This window comes from Peromyscus leucopus, chromosome 12 (assembly GCF_004664715.2).
Source record: "Peromyscus leucopus breed LL Stock chromosome 12, UCI_PerLeu_2.1, whole genome shotgun sequence".
Taxonomy (NCBI): domain Eukaryota; kingdom Metazoa; phylum Chordata; class Mammalia; order Rodentia; family Cricetidae; genus Peromyscus; species Peromyscus leucopus.
In genome coordinates this window covers 64,290,387-64,308,569 of record NC_051073.1, presented here as the reverse complement: position 1 = coordinate 64,308,569, position 18,183 = coordinate 64,290,387, and the positions used below count along the sequence as shown (strand labels likewise).

General features: G+C 47.3%; 1 long non-coding RNA gene across 1 annotated transcript in view; it reads right to left on the bottom strand.

Moving 5' to 3' along the window:
• LOC114710039 overlaps window positions 1-15,550 on the bottom strand; it is a 28,526-nt gene extending 12,976 nt beyond the window's left edge. The window contains exons 1-4 of the long non-coding RNA XR_003737008.2: window positions 15,328-15,550; window positions 6,048-6,163; window positions 2,621-2,745; window positions 1,831-2,097 (exon numbers count right to left, since the gene is read on the bottom strand). This is a non-coding gene — a long non-coding RNA (uncharacterized LOC114710039). The remainder of the gene's footprint in view (window positions 1-1,830; window positions 2,098-2,620; window positions 2,746-6,047; window positions 6,164-15,327) is intronic.
• Between the last annotated feature and the right edge of the window lie 2,633 nt (window positions 15,551-18,183).

Here is an 18,183-nt window from a genome sequence, read left to right as displayed (position 1 = left end):
ATGACCAACAGGTATATTAGTCTTTTCATGACTATACTTTAAATACCCAAGTCTGTATACTTATGAAGAAAAGAGATTTGTCTGGCCAAAGTCTAAGTAGCATAGCACCCTTCTGCAAGGGCCCTCTTGGCCACTTCACGTCACAGCAGATGGCACCTGTCCTAGCTTGCTTTCTGTTGTGAGGAAACAATGACCAGGCCAACCCGATGGAGGAAAGGGTTTATTTGGCTTACATTTCCATGTCACAGCCCATTACTGAGGGAAGTCAGGACAGGAACCTGAAGGGAGACGCACAGAGAAACACTGCTTGCTGGCTTGCTCAGCTTCTCTTTTTAATAAAACCCTGGGCTGCCTGTGAAGGGGCGAAGGGAAAAAAAAAACCCACATCCACACTACAGAAACAGGAAAAGGTACTTGGGACAAAGAGTCACAACAGGCCTGCAGATGGTCAACTATCCAGAAAAGGATGCTCACCCTGGCTAAAATAGAAAGAAATGTCAAACTAGATTTAGAGGATTGTTGTTGGTTGTTTTTTTTTTTTTTTTTTTTTTTTTTTAACTATTTTAGGGGGCCTGCCGCACAGCTCTGAAATAAATCACACAAGAGGCTTATTCTTACTTATAAATGCTTGGCCATTGCTTGGTTTGTTTCTTGCCAGCTTTTCTTAAATTATCTCATCTACCTTTTGCCTCTGGGCTTTTTCCTTTTCTTATGTCTGTACATTTTACATTCACTCTTACTCTGTGGCTGGCTGTGTGGCTGGGTGGCTGCCCCTAGCTTCCCCCTGTCCTTGTTCTCTTGTTCTTTTTTTCTTTTTTCTTCTTCTCTGCCCAGATTTCTCCTTCTATATATTCTCTCTGCCTTCCAACCCCGCCTATCCTTTCTCCTGCCTCACTATTGATTGGCTGTTCAGCTCTTTATTAGACCATCAGGTGTTTTAGACCGGCAAAGGAACACAGCTTCACAGAGTTAAACACATGCCACATAAAAAAGAATGGATGAGCACAGCATCTTTGAGCGAAGCATCACAGTTCAAACCACAAAATGTTCCACAGCATAAACAAATGTAACACATCTTAAAATAATATGGGCTCTGCTACTCATTTGCTGAATATGACTCCACCTTGGATGACCCTGAATTTTCAACCCAGGACAGCCCACAACGTGCCCTAGACAGGTGACCATTGTGAACAAGCCTCATTCGATCAGTTTCCCTTGGAGCTTTTGTCTTAGGAGGCGTCCGGTTCTGTTTCTTGGTTCCATCTTGCAGATCGGCTCCTTTGATATATTTTCTGTATTCCTGACTATTTTACCTTTCCCAATTTGACAGGCTAAAGTGACTATAAATGACAAAAGTCAATGGTAGCTCCACTCTGTGCTGGGATAAGGGCACATCTAAATGGGACTGGAAGCCCTGTGCACTGACTGCATCTCTCTGGAGAGTAACCTTGCAGTAGAAAGAGCAGAGACCGGGGTGTGATCCAATCTCTCTGTTTAGGGGCACACAGTCCTGAATACATAAGCCCAAAGGGACAAGAGAGCTACTGATCGAAATAGCCATATTGGGGTTATTAGTTCTGCTAAGTTAGAAATCATACAAATATCCAACTGGAAACAAACTGTGTCACATTCACAGTAGAGCTACAGAATCCTAATTTATAAACAGAGAAACGTGAAGACTGTCGACACAAGAAAACATGAATATGAAATAATGTTTTAGAAAGATGGATTAAAAAAGAAGCTAAAAAATACTTATTCATGCTATGACAGGAAAACTTGACAAGCCTCAGAAGAGAGTGACCAGAAAGGTAGAAATGTCATCAGCCATACCAGCCATGGGGTTTCCTCGGGTGATGTTCATAAGAAGCATTTTACGAAGTAAGGTGAAAAGTGGGGGACAGAGGGCTCTTCCCGAGTTTGTCACTGTGCTGACTCGGGTGACAGCCTGGTTTCCTTTTGCCCTTTTGAATTTCTTCCTGTGGGGGGTGGGGTCGGGGTGGGGGATGTTCTCAGCCTAAGGAGAATGCCAGGGGAGCCTCTCTGAGATCTCTCTGCTCTCCTCGGGGACACCACTCTCCACAGCTGCTGCCCAGGTGCCTACAAAACAAACAAACAAACAAACAAACAAAAAAACCTCATTATCTTTCACTTCCTCTAAACCATTTTTTTAAACACCCAAAGTGTCCAGGCTTTTGGAAAGCAGCGGCAGACAGCTGTGGCTGGGCAGCTGAGACGGCTCCATGGTAATTCATTTTCACCGTCAGCTAGACTGGATTAAGAAACACCTAGTCGGGGGAGGGCTAGTGAGAGGGCTCTGTGAGTAAAACATTTGCCACCTGAAGACTGGAGTTCCCACCCCCAGGACCTACATAAGCCTGGGGGTGTTGTGGTCCACAGGCAATCCCAGCTTTCTGGAGACAGGGGACCCCTAGAGCAAGCTGGCTGGCCAGGCTGGCTGAAACGGTGGAGAGGTTCTGTCTTGATATTGAGATATATGTTACTGAGGAAGATGCCAATTTCAACCCGGGGCCTCCACATGCATGCACATCCATGTGCACCCCCACACACGAACACACATGCATGCACACCTCATGCATATACATGAGGTATGAAAACACACCTGAGGATCAGTGAGGTACACCTTCTAATGGAACTGTGAGGGCTTTTCCAAAAGGGATGAACTGGGGGGAGGGGAGGGGTCCACTTTGAATGTAGGAGGCATCATTTCATGAGCTTGGGGCCAGGCTGTAAAAGGAAAAAAAAAGAGAAAAAAAAATTGACATCCGAGTTATTTCTCTCTGCTTCCTAATCTGCCCCTCCCCCACAGCTGTAAGCCACTCCGGCTACCATTTCTTCCTCACCGTGATGGACTACACTTCTAGTGAGCCAGAAGAAACCCTTCCACACCACAGGTTGCTTCTTGTCAGGGATTTGGGGACAGCAATGTGGAAAGTCTAACACCTGGCCCCCCACTAGCAGTCAGGATCGTCATTTTAGCCATAACTGCATGGCCATCTTGCTCAGCAGCCTGAGACCACTTGCAGACCCTGGGTAACTCCAGGCTTCAGTTTCCACATCTGTCAAGTGCTGACACTCAACCCATTGATCTCCAAAGGCCCTTACGGACATTCCAGCATCGCTGTGGCTCCGTGTTTAGCCATCCGAGACTAAGAGCCCCAAATAGAATTCCCATCACTCTGAGGCTGAGAATCCGTTCAGCCATCCAGAGCTCAGGAGGCCAGGGCAGTCCTGTAAGCAGACTTCAAGCTTGGGGTCCCACTAAGGGCTCATTGGAGTGGAAACAAAAACAAATAAACAAACAAAACCATTATGCATAGTTTGGGCCATCATCACCAGACAATTGTTTCTTGAAAAGGCAAAGAACCTGAAAGTTCTAGCAAGACACACACTGACTTTAAGAGACTCCTGAGGGTCCTGACCTTGAGCAGCCGTGGGACCAGGCCCTGAACAGCTCTGGGACAAATAGGACATGCCCTGAGAAGACGCCGCTGTCAGAACAGCTTGTCTCCATTCAACTCCACGGGAGTTGCCTCCAGAAGCCTCAACCAACTGGAGAAAGGGCTTTGATGTAAGTCAGAAATTCTCCAGGCTTGTGTGACGGGGAGAGAAAATAGAGATCCTGTAAGAGGAGGTGTCTGGCTTTGGGGGACAGAGGGAGCCGGCCCTTCCTGCCACCTCAGCCTCTGAATCTGATGAGCATATCTCTTTCCGTGCAGAGACACATGGCGGAAGAAGGATGGACTATGGGTGAAGGGGAAATGTTTGTCATTTGGGGCAGAGGGAATGATGGCCGCTTGGCTGCTCCAGGACCACCACACCGAAGTTCAGTGATAGGTGGAACCCTTCCCACTAAGAACAAATGAATAGAGACACCGGGGTTTGGGGTGGGGTGGGGGTTGGCAGGGGAGTCCTCTCTACCTCCACGGTCTACAGAAAGGGTGATCATAGCATCTTCTCTGGGGAACCATCTGCACTGGGTTTCTCTGAGCGACAAATCACCCAAAACTGTACAGGCTCGAAACAATTGTCACTTCTTTGGACACCAGGCTGTGGGCTAACTGGGCAGCTCTTTCAGTCTGGGCCAGTTTGGCTGAGCTCTTCTGGACTCTGGTGCATCTGTGGTCAGCTGGCACGGCCAGCCCTATTCTCATGCCTGGCAGCTCACAGGCCAACTGGGCCACGCGCCTCTCAGGCCTCGCGCCTCTCAGGCCTTGCTAGGCCAAGTTTGTTTGTGAACCCCAGATTTCCATAGGGAAGGCTTCGGAGTCCTTTGGAGGTTAGGCTTGAAGCCTGTGCCTGTCCCTTTTAAATATTTTAAAGACGTTTATTTTATGGGCATGAACGTTTGTGTGCAAGTATATATGTGCACCACATACATGCCGGTGCCCGTGGAGGCCAGAAGAAGAGTCCACCAGATCCCCTGGGACGGGAGTTAGGGATGACTGTGAGCCATCGTGTGGGTGCTGGGAGCTTATTCCAAGAGGAACTAGCACTTTTGACTGCTGACCCTCTCTCTCCTGCCCTGTCTTGTTAATTCTGCATTGTGCCCTACAAAGCCAGGCAAAAGCCACCTGGGGTGGGGTGCAGTTGTCCCAGCTGGCCTGGAATTGAGGGGTTTCCTAGAATGTCAGAGTTTCCCTATGAAAATGGGGAAGCTGGGCAGTATAATGGCCGTCCCAGACCCAAGAGGTGGAGAACTTGGCTAGACATCCCTCCAAAATCATACAAGAGGCAAGCAAACGTGGGAAAAGTGAGCACCGTCCGTAATCGTTAGGGAAATGTAACTCAAAGCCACTAGGGGATGCTCTTTTGTACCTACTAGGATAGTTATTTTCAAAAACAAAAGATTAAAAACAAGCAAAACCCCGTAACAAACATAAAATAATACATGGCAGTGGAGATAGAGAAAAAGAGAAGGCTTGTGCTTTAGCTGTGGGAACGTCACATGGTACAGCCACTGTGAAAAATGACCCGACAATCCCTTAAACAGAAATGCTGTCTGAACCCGAAGTCCCAGTGCTGGGTAGATGCTTGAAAGAATTAAGATCAGGGACCCAAACAGATGTTGGCACACCCACTGACTGTGCGTTAGCCGCCATCTCCATAACGGCAAGATGATGGAGGTAACCCAAGTGTCAATCAGCAGATGCCTGGATACACAAAGCGTGCGTGACGGAGTATCGATCATTCCACCTCTAAGAAGAGGGCAATTCCGACACATGCTGCGATGTTGGTCAGCCTTAAGAAGGCTGTGCTAAGTCAACGAAGCTGGCTACAGAAAGACAAGAGCCGGAGGATTCTGCTTACACCAGCACCAAGGACTCACTTCCCTGGAGCTGGAAAGCATGGTGGCTGTTGCTGAGGGCTGAGGGGGGGAGCAAGGCAAAGCCACTGTGTGATATGAACAGTGTCAGTTTTGCAAGGAGAAAAGGTTCTGGACATGAACAGAGTTGATGGTGGCACAGCACTGTGAATGAATGTAATGCCACAGAAGCACACCCCTAAAAGACACTACAGTGGTAAAAACGTGTGTTACATGTATCTTACTACAGTTTCTTTAAGAGAAGCCGGAAGCTGGGGCCCCCTTTCTTCACGAAAGGAATGGAAACTGTTGTGGCTATTTTTCCCCCATTGGCCACAGGAATGAAGAGCTTAACTAAATGGGACCGAGCTGTTGAAAGAGTTCATAATATTTGAGGAAATGCTCTGGGAGCAGCACACAGAGTCCAAATATTGACTGTTTAGACACTTTTTTTTCCCTTCAGGAGACAGTAGTAGCTTATGATTATTCACTCAAGTGGGAAAAAAAAGTAAAATTCAAGAAGGCCCATGTCACTGGATGAATGGGATGTTGAGGCTGGCCAGTAAGCCTTAGTACTGTCTGGAAAAATAAAAGCAAACAATAATAGCTCAGAGTCCTAAAAGAACTACTAAGACGTTTGAAAGCATCAGTGCCGCTGTTTCTAGCTTCCTTTTCCACCCTGGCAAGAGCTGGGCAACAGAGAGGGCATCAGTGAAAAACATACCTGCTTCCTCATCCTTTCATGGGGCTCCGTGTTTAGAGGAAGTCTTGTAGCAGGAGGAACAGGCTGGAGGATGGTGTCAGAGGTGTGGGTGGCAAGGCCTGGCAGGCAAGGAGTCACTAGAGGAAGCCAAGGGTATATGACCATTAGCAACTGCCAGAGTTCTGGAATACTGCCCTGGAAGGAACATGTGTCCCACATGAGTGCATGGCCCGTGGCAGGGAGAAGAGACCCTCACAGGCCCTGGAACTAGAGTTACAGATGGTCGTAAGCCACAGTGTGAGGGCTGGGAACAGAACCCTGGTCCTTTGGAAGAGTGGTCAGTGCTTCTAACTGCTGAGACATCTCTCCAGCTGTCCTCTTACGAGCTACTTCATTGAGAGGCTCTAAGGTATCTCCTACCCAATTTTCTTTTGGTGATAGGCAATTAATGCTTTGATCTCACATCTAACCCTATTCTGGGTTTGTTCCTGACACAGCTGTCTCAGGCAGGCTGAAGCGCCAGGGCATTGACTAGGGCTGCATGCCATAACCCCATCCTTTTCAGTGGAGATGAAAACTTGGAAGAACCCCAATGAGGAAGCATCTGGCAAATCAATTTATTGCTCCAACTGCCTTTTCTAGCTGGGAAGACTTCCATAACGGGGAAGGATCAGCCCTTAGCACTCAGCACGGTCCAGGATTCATTGTGGCACTCTAGGAATCCCAAGACATAAATCTATACACACCGATCGAGGATCTGCTTGAACCAGGAGACCAGTGGACGAGACAGGGCTTGAGGGAACTGGCTCTGTGTTGTCCGACACCCAAGTCTCAGAGGTCGGAACCAGAGTCAACAGTGAAAATGCAGGTTTGACTCCACCACCCCATGCCTGCCCTATGAGCAGTGATGAAGAAATGGTCCAAGGCTGCCTCCAGGAGACACATCAGACCAAGAGGGAAGGGACGAGATAAGGTAGAGCAAGGAATGCTGGGGAGACGGGTCAGCAATTAAGAGCCGCGGACATTCTTCCAGAAGACCCGGATGCAATTTCTAGCATCCACATGGTGTCTCACAATCGTCGCTCACTCTACGCCCAGGGAATCCAGAGCTTTCTTTTTCGGTCCTTAGACACTTCACATGCTGGGTGCCCAGACACACATGTGGGCAAAGGCACCCACCACCCCATTTCAGACCCAACCATGTTTGTCTCAAAGTATTTTCCAAAACTCTGACGTAGGCAGGCTGGCCATATAACTCTGTGGCAGGGAGGAAGCAAACAGTTAAGGGTTTGATTTAAACCACTGTGCCCTTGAGGAAAAAAACAAAACACCCAGAGTGGGCACAAGAAGTCAAGAACTCACCTGTAGAGGGAGAGCCAAGCTGGCTTCCACAAGGAGACTTTCTCAGTCAAGTTCCGACGGTCCTGTTAGACTCGGTTTGAGGATATTACCATTGCTCTCTATGGGATGCTGTAAGTACCTGATTTGATGTTTTGCGATGTATCTACTACTTACTCCTACTGAAATGCTACCTCCATTTAATTGTTCTTTTACTTTTGCTTGCTACATGCTTAAGGAGATCACTCATGTGGAACTGAAAGTATGGTTATTGTAGCTCAGTCTCGACAGCGCAGCTGGCGCCATCAGCAAGATCTACAAAGGTACTGTGTTTCAAAGGAGTGACTGCTACAGAAAGTCAAAGGGGAAATAAGTCTCAAAAGGCACATCTGGATGTACATCTGGATGGGTATATACGGGATGACGATAGATGGGTGAGGAACGGAGTGTTGATTAAAAACCTCACTCCAAAGAAATTTGGCATCCCATACCTGGACAACTAAATGAGCACACAAATGCCTTCTCTGGCTAAAACTGCATGTGCTGGCCTAAGATGCAAAGGTTTCTGACTCTCTGTATGTTTTCTCTTTTGCTTTCTCCTCTTTACAAAGATTATCCACTGCCCAAGGTCATTTGGGAACTCGCTTATCTTGGCAGGCTCTTAATGGAATGTAGCTTGCTCTAACTGCGAGACTCTTTCAAGGATAAAATGTAAAAGAGCCCTTGAAGAAAAACAAACGTTTGCTAAGATCTTACAACAGGCAAATCATTATAGTTTAACCTGTCCATTAGTGTGGACAGGGAATCTTAATTTGTTACAGGATACCACGAGTTTAATTTGGATTCACTCCCTTAATAAGTTGATAAAGTTACACTGTTATGCCTTGTGATTTTAAGAAAGAAAACAAAGTAAAAACGAAAAGAAAGTAGGAGAGAAGGGGAGGGAGGAGAGAGGTATGAGAAGTATGAAGTCCTACTTTTGATAAGAAAGGTGAAAAATAAAGGAGTATTTTACATTAACAAGGAGGATTTTTTTTTTTGTATGATAAAATGAGATTTTGGTCCTAAGAGAAAAAGATATAATTTTCTAAAATGGAAAAATAGAGATAAAGACAAAACCAGAAAGTTTAAGCAGGTTACAGAAGTTCTAAGTCCGTCACACAAGGCTTGTGGGGGACAAAGCTTGGAGATGGTATAGGAATGGTTACGTGAGTTATAGGATGATTAAAAGTCATTAACTCCTAAGGTCAAAATTCCACACACCAGTATAAATCCTTTATTTAAATCTATAGGTCTCTTAAGTTACTGACCTACTGTTTTTTAAATTCTTCTCTTTTTAGTTATGTATATGTGTGTGACTGTGTGTGGGTATGTGCCCACGTGAGTGCAGATGCCTGTAGAGTCCAGAAGAGGGTGTCCAATCCTGTTGTTGGTTGTTTTTGCTCTTTTGGGGGGCCCGCCACCCAGCTCCCAAATAAATCACACAAGGAGGCTTATTCTTACTTATAAATGTCCAACCTTAGCTTAGCTTGTTTCTAGCCAGCTTTTCTTAAATTATCCCATCTACTTTTTGCCTCTGGTCTTTTTCCTTTTCTTACTTCTGTATATCTTACTTTGACTCTTACTCCGTGGCTGGCTGTGTGGCTGTGTGGCTGTGTGGCTGTGTGGCTGTGTGGCTGCCCCTAGCAGCCTCCTCTCCTTGTTCCCTTGCTCCTTCTTCCTTTTCCTCCCAGATTTCTCCTTCTACTTCTTCTCTCTGCAGGCCAACCCCGCCTATCCTTTCTCCTGCCTCACTATTGGCCGTTCAGCTCTTTTAATTAGACCATCAGGTGTTTTAGACAGGCACAACACAGCTTCACAGAGTTTAACAAATGCAACATAAAAGAATGCAAAACATCTTTGCATCATTAAACAAATGTTTCATAGCACAAATGAATGTTACACATCTTAAAATAATATTCCACAGCACAATCCCTTATGATAGAGTTACAGCCAGTTGTAAGCCATCCATGGTAGATGCTGGGAACCAACCTAAGGTCCCCTGCGAGAACAGGACACACTCTCAACCATGAATCATCTCCCCTAACTCATTTGATCTACTTTCAGTTACATTCACCAAAGCTGGCTAGGAAAAAAAAGTTATGTTTAATTAAGACCATTATTTGTGTTTTGCTAAATTTGTTAGTTTTTAACCACAGGGGAAAAATGAATCTTAAAAGAAAAAAAAAAAAAAAAGCAGGGTTTATTTACATTTTTTTCTCTAAGCTTTATCTAAATGTTAGAAGTTAAATGCACAAGACTGGAGTCAACAGCTAAAGCTCTGAGGCTTATGCTAATGACAATAAAAAGAGACAAATGGGAGAAACAGTGTTTGGTGCTCTTGCCTTCCAAGAGCCAGAACCAGGAGATGAAGAAGCCCCTCTATTACAATAAATCACCTGTCCTCTTGAACCCACAGGCTATAGACTCTCCAGAGATTGGATTCTCCATCCTCTAACCAGTACATAGCCTGCAGGGAGGGGAGTCAATGGAGAGGGTCATGCTCCACATGCTTCCAGAGGAAGCCACATGGTCAACAAGATAGGTACCTCCAGATAGCCCAGCTGGTGGAGGAAAAAAAAAATAAGGAACCCAGGGGCTCCTTCTGCATCCCTAAGTGTAACCCTGTGAATCTCAACTGACAACAACAACAACAATAATAATAATAATAATTTGTTAATCTGTGGCCACATACACGGTCTAAAAATACCCATCAGAAAAGCAAAAGCAGCTGGACAGTGGTGGCACACACCTTTAATCCCAGCATTAGGGAGACAGAGGCAGGCAGATCTCTGTGAGTTCGAGGCCAGCCTGGTCTACAGAGTGAGATCCAGGAAAGGCACAAAGCTACACAGAGAAACCCTGTGTCGAAAAACAAAAGAAAGAAAGAAAAGAAAAGCAAAAGCATATGACACTCGACCATCTATCCATCTTCAGAGATTACTAACTAGGATTCACTTACTCAGGATTAAACTCTACTTTTTAGAAGATATTCACGAGACGCAGGAAAAGCCCACTGGAACAACGAACCAATTGAGACCTTAGATTTTTCTCTTCAAATGAGACCCAAAGGTCAACTTCAGATAAGCAAATCTATAGACCCATGATTCATAGCTCCTACTATTAAAACCATCCCCTGGGAAGTGTCTCCATAACGTTAGGATGACTTAACTGCCCTAGTCCAGCTCCAGCGGGGTGGGGCTTCCAAAGGGAGGTGTGGAGTCAGCGAGGGAACAAGATCTGAAGGGGACTCAGGATGGCTGCCACTTTATTGACAAAAAGCCACACATTTGACACTCTACAATTGCACAAAGGATTAAATGGGAGAAAGGGGGTGCATGAGCTGGGGTGGGGCTTGCTGTTAACTTGTGTGGGAGTAGGCGGAGTTATCACGCTATATGGTTCCATGGTGGTGGGGATCTTCCAAAGAATTATTGAATTTAAAGAGGCTGCCTTTGTATACATCCTCATCCTCTACTGAAGCCCACACATGATTTCTCAAAGGAAAAAGGAACTCCCATAACACATAGTGAGAATCATTAAAAACGAAAGTAAAAAGTGCTGGAACTTTGTCAAGCAGCAGTGGTTACCATGTGGCCCATGCCACTTACCTGTGCCCAACAGACAAAACCTCCATTGGGCCTCTTCTACATTACCACTCAATGGCTAAACACGTTTGTGCCTTCCAAAATCCAGCAAATTGTTCCTGACCCATCATACCTACACTGGACTTTACTATTTCAATTTTGACTTTGTGTCTTTGGTCTTTATCCATGTATGACTGATGTCTTCCAGATACCAGGCCCTAAACCTTTAAATAATGCTGTCTAGAGTCTTTGGCCACCTCCTTCTACCAAGGGCTGTTGGATCACCTCAAGTTCCTGGCCCTGGACACCACACACCCCACACTTCCTTAGCATGATCCCTGAGGAAGGACCATCCACGCAGCTGAAAGTAGCCAGAGTGATCATTGCCCCATGCCCTAAAGGATTGGTTCCCACCTGGGTTTGATTCCCAGCACCCACGTGGCTGCTTACAACCTATAACTCTTGTCCCGGGGATCTGAAGGCCTCTTCTGACCTCAGTGGGCACCGAGCGTGCATGTGGTACTCAGACACAGCTGCAGGCTAAACATTTATATATTCATGAAGACGAAGAGGGGGCGGAGCTCACCAAGAGGGGAGGAGCTCACCAAGAGGGGGAGGAGCTCACGAAGAGGGGGAGGAGCTCACCAAGAGGGGGAGGAGCTCACCAAGAGGGGGAGGAGCTCACCAAGAGGGGAGGGGGAAGAAAAGGGGAACAAAAAAGAACTGGGTCCCAATTCTTTGAGGAGGGAATATTATGATAAAAACAAAAGTATGAGTTAAAATCTTAGCATTAATGGTTTGTTCCCATACCTCAGCACAAAAGACAAAAAAAAAAAAGATAAAATGGTAAGATTTAAAACACTAAAAAAGATAAATAAATAAAAGATCTTGCAGCGAAGTATTAAATAACCAAGCAAGCAAGACAAGAGGAAGATTAGGGCTTCAAAGACCAACAAAACCTTTCCAGGAAACTTTTTTTTTGGTGGGGGGGGAATCCAAATTGTATTAAGTCAATCCTCCTGTATTTACACTAATTTTATTCCCAAAAAGTTGTCAAAAATAAAAGAGTTGAGAATGTCCTATACACACACACACAACCTATAAACAATTAAAGAGCCAAGAATAATATAAAATACACTGGTAAACTGTCATATGCTCTTTAAGCCTACTGGGAAGTTGGCTCTTGGAGTACGATAGATACCCTTTCCTCCCCACCTCCCCCCCGCGCCGCCCCGCACCGCCCCTCTTCCCCCTACACCGTTTCAGACCCAACCATGTTTGTCTCAAAGTGACCTCTAGAACTGGCTGTCCTGGAGCAGGCTGGCCCCAGAACTCTCTAACAGGGAGAAAGAAAAACAACAAACATCTAAGGGTATTTAAAAACAAAAAAAAAGTTGTGCCCTTGAGAACAGCCAGAGGGTAAAACGTTTTCAACAGCAGTTACTATTGTTTATCCCACGATATAAAAATGCCTGCGGTGGGAACAGGAAGCCGGAAGCTCATCCATGGAAAGAAAGCTCTCCATCAGGAACTCCAGCTGGCTGCCTCAACGTGGCTTCCTCCTTTGCTTTCTGATTTGATGATGTTGCCTCTTTGCTCTTTCAATCAGGCTATTCCAGTCCAGTTGTCTCTGTGGTGCCCGATTTGATGTTGTGCCGCCCAGCTGCTGCCCAGCTGCTGCCAGCTGCTGGCCAGCTGCTGCCCCCCATGTGCGGAGTGCCATTTGTCCCTTTACTTTGATTTGCTACACGCTTCGTACGTTGGAGACCGGAAGTGTGGCTGTTGTAGAGAGTCCTCCCCACCGTACGGAATACCATAAGCATGAAGACCTAAGTTCGTCCCCAGTGGCAAGCTTGGGACCCCAGCCCTGCCGGGAAAGCAGAGGCAGGCAAATCCCTGCAGCTCATTGGCCAGCCCGCCTAGCTGAACCGGTGAGTCTCAGGTCCTAAGGATAGACAGCACATGTCTCAAAAAACAAAGTGGGGAGCTCCTGAGGAATGTCACCTAATCTCATCCTCTGCCCTGTACGCGCGTGCGCGCGCGCGCACACACACACACACACGCACACACACACACACACACACACACACACACAATCAATTATGTCCAGAGAGTGACAAGAATCCAGGTAACATGAACCACTGAAGGTATTTGAACAAAAGGAAAGTATGGAGTCATGAGAAAGAGAGAGAGAATTCTGTCGTCTCCCCCCCACCCCCCACCCCAGCCTCTCAGGGGTCAGTACATCCAAGCTGGAGAATCAGGAGCCAGCTGACAATTGAGTACTGGGCACTAGAATGAATGTATCCGTCCCTAGATGGATCCAGTGCCAATGACTGTACCTAAGCACGTGCTGGCTCCCTTGCACTGGCCAGATTGAAAGCCCTGTCTTCTCTTCCCATTTATTTGGGGATGAGATGACTCTACCTTTCCCCAGAAGGATCCCGCTGTGCCCTGAGCCTTGAGCTCAGATGCCTGACTCTGATCTTTAACCTGATGCTATGGCTCCCAGCAGGCATCTCTCCAGGGACCCGAGAGAGAGTAAGGAGCCACGCTGGCATTGTAATAGAGCCGGAAGAGTTATGAAACCCAGGAGGTTCGACTAGGCTCTTCGGCAGTAAATACTTGTTATAAAAATAAACCCAGCCTGTGATTCCACAACAATGAGCAATCCCTCAGGGCTGCCAGTGCTGGAAGTAATCATACTTCTCTGGGCACAGGGCTAAGGACACAGGCCAAGCCACAGAGCATGACATGTATTTGGGCTCACGCTCATGATTCCACATCTCACAGAAGACTCAGACCTCCTTCACAGATTCAAAGGAGGAAAGGTTTCCCACCTGCAGTCAGGTATAGAGATTTGCAAAGTCCTGAGCTTGAGTTAAATTAAACAATAATCACCTGTATGGGGAACAGTGCAGTTAGATATATATAGCTGGAGCGACATGGACTCCACATTTAATGGGAATCCACGGAATGGAGTTATGAAGGCAACCGTGTGGTCTTAACTGCACTGAAGCCACTAGAATATTCAGAACAAGGGAGGAGGTTCACTGTTTCAGATCAGAGTAACTCAGGAGATATATCCAGAGAAAAGACTCAGGATGGCATGAGAACTGAAAACCGGGAAGAGAAGTGAGCAGAATTGAATTCCAAGAGCCTGGGAGAGACCCAATGGAACAGGACAACCCCTTCATACACCTGACTAACCGTCACGTGTAATGGCGGCCAGCACGCTGAAAGCCAACAGGGTCCTGTCTTGCCTGTGCCTCGGCAAGGAACTACCACTATAAAGGAGAAAATTCTCAAGGTAAAAAGTGGTGTGATTGCATGTCAGTGGAGTTGGACAAAATGCTCTGTGTGAGCAGGAGAGAGACCCGAAGATGCTTTCCAGAGGAGGTCGCACGGCATTGACCTTGAAGGAGAATGGGAACTCTACCGGCAGAAGGAGCAAGTCTTTCTGATGGTTAGCCAGGCTCATTAACAGCTAGAAGATACGTCTCCCTGTGGGTGAGTTTGTTGCCAATCTAATACGCAAACCAAGAATGCCACAGCAGCAAAAGTGAACACTCAGAACCACTGAGCCTCTGTGTGCTTTTATCAGCTCCAGCCACCCTGAGGCCCAGATGTCTTAGCTGTCTTCTCCACAGTGGCCATGCCCATGGCTGCCTTCAGTCAGGGCATCTATACACGTCCACAAGAGACCCTCATGAGATCTGGCCTGTTATTCCCTCCTGGGATCATGATGAGGCCCTGCAACTCCCGAGGTTATATAAAGGTAAGCAGTGTGTGGGTAGGACTGTGCCATAGCAAGGCTGCTGTAAATTACCCAAGGGTCTCTTCACTGGAGCAGCTTCTAGGTTTTTCCGAGCTCTGGGTGGGACTCTTCAGTGGTGTGGCTACCTTGAAGTCATTCATGGTCCTGTAAATAGCTCCGATCAACTCCTCAATTCACCAACCTGGTTTTGGGTGAGGTCTGTGGTTTGTTGGTACCCTTTCTATCGGAGGTAAATAGATATTCTAGATATGTCTTTACGTCTCCCCAGGGAAAGTCCCTCCACAGTAGGTATGAACATCTGTGGGATGAATGTGTGAATGAAGACATGAAGAACTCACTGCCCATGCTGCTCCGGTTCTGCCCTCCTTCGCACAGAACGGCATGGCCGCAGGAGGGAGGCAGCGGCAATGGTTTAATGTGGGGCCTGCCTAAGCCCCCTGTGGTTTGGAATGCTATTGAACATATGATGCTCATTACGGCTGAGGTCACAGGTGCCCCACAACCCCCCAGAGGCAAGTTAAATTTGCTCTCCTCTGTGGCCACAGGGCCTGAAACCTACCCGAGATGTACCACTGTTCAGAGGAGTCTCTTAATCCCGCTCATCCTGCACCTCCAGGTCTGTGGTATAGGAAGAGGTCTCTTTTCCTAGAAGGAAAATAAAAAAATAAAAATTACAGAGCTTCTGAGGTTGGGAAGGCAGGACCTAGAATTTCGAACTCACGCGGCCCCACCTCCTTATGTTATGGACTAGAAAATGAAGGGGTGTGTCCTGGCCTCCTGGCTCCTCTTATGACACTCACTCCCAGGCATCTGGCTGCTTCCTCCTCCCGCAAAGCCACCCCCCCACCCCCACCCCCCAACCTCTTACTCCTGGCTGTGTGCCAAGAGCTTCTAAGTCCTGTGACAGCATAGCCCAGGAGCTGGGTGCCCGTGGTTTTCCTTACGCACAAAAGCATTCGCGAGATCAAAGCATTCACAGTTTGACGATGTTCCTAAAGGCGAATTCAAATTGCTGAGTTAAACAGCCAGCAATTTTTTTTTTTTTTTTTTTTTTTTTTTTTTTCAGGGCTTTCCGGAACAATTACTCAAGAAGGAATTCGACTATGTTTGCCTTTGGTTCCTTCTAGTCCTTTTCTACTGCCTGGAGAGGGAGGGAAGGGAGTGGCCCGACAAAGAAAATCTTAAGAGATTATTGCTAATTACAGATTTTTACCTACCCGATGCTCTTTCGCTTCTCGAGTTAATTAAATCAAGACCAGATGTCTGCCAGATGGGTTAGCTGCTGGCTATTGTAAGAGATTAATAGGTCCCAGCAAATGAGGTAGGGATGACGCTGTTGGGTTTTAGGGATCATTGCTGCTGCTGCTGCTCTCAGCAGAAACCGGAAGAAAGGACTCTATTTTGTCAGGATGTTAGCTGGAGCTGAGAGAGCAGGCAGGTTCTGTACCAGCCCCTCCGGCGAGGGCATCAGATCTGAAAGGAGTCAGATCTCCAGTTACGTTTTTAATAGCAACTGGTTCTGGTTTGGCGATGTGTCACTTAGGACTAGAAGGGTCTGATGGATCCTGGGTGGCAATCAGGGCTCAGTGTCCTCCTGTTCTTCTCCGATTGACTCTGATTGTCCCCAGCACCATGCTCTGACACAGTGCAGAACATCATTCCCAAAGGCCATGGCCCTTCTCCAACCTCCCCCATCCCAGCTCTGCCATGGGTAGAGATGTCCACTCCCGGTCCTTCTAGAGCATCCAGGATCCTGGCTGAGACCAGCAAGGAAGGCGGGGTGGGGGAGGGCAGGCAGAAGGGAACAAAGGTCAGTTATTATTCACAAAGGACCCATTTGTTCTAGTGTGTGAAACTGAACTTCTGCACAGCACTGGGGCATTCACAGACACCCCAAGCTCACACTCGCCAGCCAATCAGTTCCCGATGCTCCCGAGAGTCTGTCTTCCATCGTGCCCGAGTCTGAGTCACCAGCGCCAACCGAGCCTGTCTCTGGGTGAGACGGGTGCTGAGCAGCCAGGAGCTGTTCAAGGCCCCAGAGCTGCCCACACGGTGTTTGGGAAAAAAAAAACAGGCACACTCTCTCTTTCTTTGTAACTGAAACAGAGCGGCAGAACATGAACATGCATTCGTTGGTGTAACTCGGATTCCTTTCTGAACAACCTCGGCTCTACCTCCCCTCCCCCACAGTGAATTCAACCAAAGTGTCCTGGCTTTGGCGAGTTGGAAAGAATGACTCAGCTGTATTTGGCAGCTGATGGCATGCCACTCTCTGGGAAACAGAAAAGCACTACAGGTAATAATTTGGTCTATTCATTTAAAAAAAAAAAAAAAACCCTCTGCCTTCTCAAGTCCATTCATTCCCCCATGATCTCTTGGTCCTGTAACTTTTGCTACAATCTGTGGGTCCTTTTCAATGCCCAGGGTTACCTCTTCAGATTGGGTCAGGGAAGGAACCACCTAGAAAGGACAGTGAAGCAGGCAGTGAGGTGCCCAAGGCTCAAAGGCGAACACTCAGGTGCCAGTCGACACCTGCACAATCCTGGCAGCGCACAATTCCCCCAAACAATGTAACCTGGGAGCCCCATTCCTTACCCTGAGACAAAAGGGATTTCTCTCCCCAAAAGAAAGTAATTTGCTTCCTGGGTTCATAAACCAGAGGAATGCCTTTAAAATACACCCATACCAGGGGCTGAGGAGATAAGTCAATTAGTTGATGGTGCTACATGAGCACGAAGCGCTCTGAGTGTAATCCAACACACATCTGAAAAAAAAAAAATCATCAGGTGGGGTAGCATGTTTGTAATCCCAGGGAAGCAGAGGCAAGAGATTCCTGGGATGCCTGGGCAGTCAGCATAGCCTAATTGGCGAGCCCCAGGCCCATGAGAGATCGTCTCTCCAAAACCAAGTGGTGACTTCTGAGGAATAACATTAGAGATTGACCTCCGGCATTCACAGGCACGTGAACTGGTGTGCACACGGGAACACTCATATGCACACACAGAGACATGCACCCACGAATGCTTCACAAAGAGTGTGGCGCCTGGGCGGGGGAAACTCATCCACAGGGAGGGTTCTGGGCAGCTCTGGTTAGGAATTGCTGGCCTGCGGGAGGCTTGCACGTGGCCACGGTGAGCGGACATCTGGCATGGCCCCTGCAAGATTTCTTCCGGGCCCTACAAGTCCCCGAGGTATGGATGGCATCTCTACCAAGCAGCCTTAGCCATACTCTCTGCCCTCCCTACTCCAAGCTCCCCAGCTGGATTTTCAGCTCAATTCCTCAGTAGCTCCTAGGAGCACACAGAGACTGCCCATGCCATGCCACCGACACTCCTAAGTTGGCGTAGGGAATCTCTGAGTGGTCAGACACTCACGTATCCTGAACTGTGGGGCACACCTCCCCCACCGGACTGCA